Here is a 3,284-nt window from a genome sequence, read left to right as displayed (position 1 = left end):
CTAGCAGGTGCCACCGAAAGACTAGATACTGATGGCCTGTCTTTCAAAAAGTTGAAGTGAACCGATCCACTCATGTGTGGTGCCTGCATTAAAGGACAGAAAGAAGTCTAGGACGCAGACCACAAGGTGGCTAGGTCCCCTCCCATGAGACTGTCTATTAGGGAGGGTGTCACACGACCTGGCCCTGGCTGTGGCGACGGCGCTCCCTCCCTGGACCTGGGTCCTTGAGTGCATCTGTCCCCTCCAGCAAGCACGTCAGCAGGGACGCTGGGGCCACCTGGGTCCTGCGATCACAGGCAGCCTTAGCAGTCCATCTTGGGGACCCTGTTTTAACTCAAACAGCGGCAGACACTCCCAAGTATGAACACGTGGCAATGCCCTATCCAGAACAGGCCTTCCTCCTCACCCCCTCAAGTCCCTGTCCCAGGCTGAACAGTGTCCTCACAAAACTCGTGTCTACCTGGAATGTGGGAATATGGCCTCATCTGGGAATAGGGTCTTTGTGGATGTCATCAGTGGAAGATGAGGTCACACAGGATTAGGGTGGCCCAAACCCAACGACCGGTGTCTTTATAAGAAGAGGGACACACAGGGAGAAGGGCACGTTATGACAGAGGAAGTGACTGGAGTGATGAGTCTACGATCCAAGGGGCGCCAAGCATCGCTGGCAACCACCAGCAGCCAGGAGAGAGACGTGAAACACACTCTCCCTCGGAACCCCCAGAAGGAACCAACCCCTGCCAACACCTTGATTTTAGGCTTCTGGCCCCAGGACTGTGAGAGACTAAACTGCAGTTGTGATAAGCCCCCAGTTTGGGGGTGATTTGTTATGGGGGCTCTGGGTAACTCATCCACTCCCACCTCACCCCCAAGCATGGCCACTGTTCACAGGCCGCCAGCTCCCCAGCCTCCCCAAGCACTGAAGACTTCCTGGAAGACTCCAGGCTCAACTTCTGTTTCTCAGGCTGCAGAGGAAATAAATCAGTGGTTCCCAGGTCTGGGGATTTCACAGGCCTGTAGCGTTTCCCCTAAATTCTGAAGATGGACCTTAGAAGGTTGCCAACTTTTTTTCTGGCACCTACGATAAAATTCCCACCTATTACCACCGTCCTGCGTGAAAGAGGACACCTGACACAAGAAAGCAGTTGACGCCAGGCCTGTCTTTAAGTTTTCTCATTTCCTATAGATGGGTGAGAATCTCACACAGCCCCGGGCCTGGCGTGGATCTGGCATTGGGGAACTGGCAAACTCAAGCCAGCGTGCCCTCCCGAGTGATTATTTTTATTCAATCCTGGCCGAGGAGAAGTGAGGCTGGCCTCCCCCACTCTCCTCTGTGGACGAAAAAGGTTTTCTCCCTCTCAGAAATTTGCCCAATATACCCCAGTTAACCTGTGGGTCATTCCAGACTGGGTGATCTCCCAGCCCCAGGGAGGAGGCATTCCAGGCCAGTCAGTGAGGGAGGGTCCTAAGGAAAAGAAAATACAAAGGAAAAAGCAGGGGAAGGAGAAAGAAGCCCAGAAAATACAAAGGAAAAAGCAGGGGAAGGAGAAAGAAGCCCAGACCCTTCTTTTGAAAAGAAAAAAACCAAAGCGTGAAATTACTCAATGTACAGACATCACGGGCCGGATGACTCCAGCTCTCTTCAAAGACACCTCGTAAACCCGCACCCGGCCTCAGAGGGAAAGGCCAGATGCCAGGCACTCCAGAAGGAGCTTTTCGAAACATCTGGCCCTGGCGGCTTGATGACCCAATGGAAGCCAGTCACCCTGTGCTTCATGAACGTCGCACCCACGTGTGCCACGTGGTAACCCGTGAGGTGTGCTGGGAGAGCCGTCCAAGGGATAAAGCTTTGTATGAGCGTGAGGAATGCTTCTTTTCCAGTAACTCAAGAGCGCTAATTCCCTCGCAGAAGATGCCCCAAAAGTGGAGAAACTTTTGCCTGGAGTGCTAGGATTAACGGCCATGCAGGGGTGGCCTTGCCGGGACAGTCTCGGGCACAGGGCGGCCAACCTCAGATGATAAGGTCTGATGCTGTCGCTTTCCGGGCCGGAGCCCATCGCTCCCTCCCTCCCATTCTGCAAGCCCCGGCCAGGGCCAGGGTGGGCCCCAGTTCTCAGGAAGCCAGGAAACACACTCTCTTCTGGGCGAAAGGCCCAGATTCCTTGAGCGGTCACAGGACACGCTTTTTCAGAGCTGATCCAAAGCCACAAGCGCAGACTGGAAGTTTCTTTGGGCAGCGCGAACCTGTGGGGACACAGACAGGCACACCTGGAACTCCAGGCTGAGAGCCGGCCAGTGAGCAAGGCCCCAGCTGGCGGCGGACTGGCCGGGGGCTCTACGGACCTCGGTTTCCTTTTCATCCCATTGTCATGCATCAAGTACTTCTTGAGAAGCCTACAAAGCCAAGCGCTGTCTGAGGCACAGACCCTACCCATCCCCCCCCCCCCCAGGGGTCAAGTGGTGGACACAGACATTGGACCGCAGTAAGCGCTACGGGGAAGTGTAGCTGAGGAAGGGGTCAGGCCATGCAAATAAGGACATGTGGCTTCACACGGTCCCTGGCACAACTAATTCAGACTGGGTAGCAACCTGCTTAGCATGTAATCAGCACTCAGATAAGCCAGGTCCTCCCGTCCTCCCACTGCCCAGGTAGAGCACCCGAAGCCAGAAAGAGGTGGGCTGGGTGGGTGCTCGGGGACCAAGTGGGTTTGGGGCCCTATCTAGCCCCACATTTCCTGGGGAACCAAGGGGCCACCCCCCCTACCCTGCCCAACACTGGCAGACTCCCTGCTTTTTCTGCGTGGGAAAGTCCTGCCTCTGACATCATGCCCACAGTAACGGGTCAAAGCCACCGCTTCTCTAGCCAGCAGGTGACTGTCCTTCCTGAATTTGAACCTGGGCCCCATCACTTGTTTGCTGGGAAACCCTGGCCGAGTTTCATTCACCTCTCTGAGCCTCGCTTTCATGATCTGAAAATGGGGAGGAGACCTACCTAAAAGGCTCACTTGTTCAATGACGTGGCGTAGATCAAGTCCGTCACACAGGGTGTGACCGGCACACAGGAGGTGCACCTGCCCCATCTCCGCCCAGCACTGAGGGGAGGGGGGGCTTACGGGAGGGAGGGGCCTTGGTGCAGGAGCAGGAGTGCAGGCCTGGTCTGGGCAGGCCATGTCCAGCCCTGGGGGAGCTCGGTGTCCGGAAGGAAATGCCAGACAGAGGGACCAGTGCTCTACTGGGAGCAGAAGTTCACACACGTGGGCAGACCAGCCTCAAGGCTTCTCTGC

Source organism: Herpailurus yagouaroundi, unplaced genomic scaffold, assembly GCF_014898765.1.
Source record: "Herpailurus yagouaroundi ecotype Mexico unplaced genomic scaffold, PumYag 160, whole genome shotgun sequence".
Lineage (NCBI taxonomy): Eukaryota > Metazoa > Chordata > Mammalia > Carnivora > Felidae > Herpailurus > Herpailurus yagouaroundi.
Note: the sequence above shows the minus strand (reverse complement) of the source record.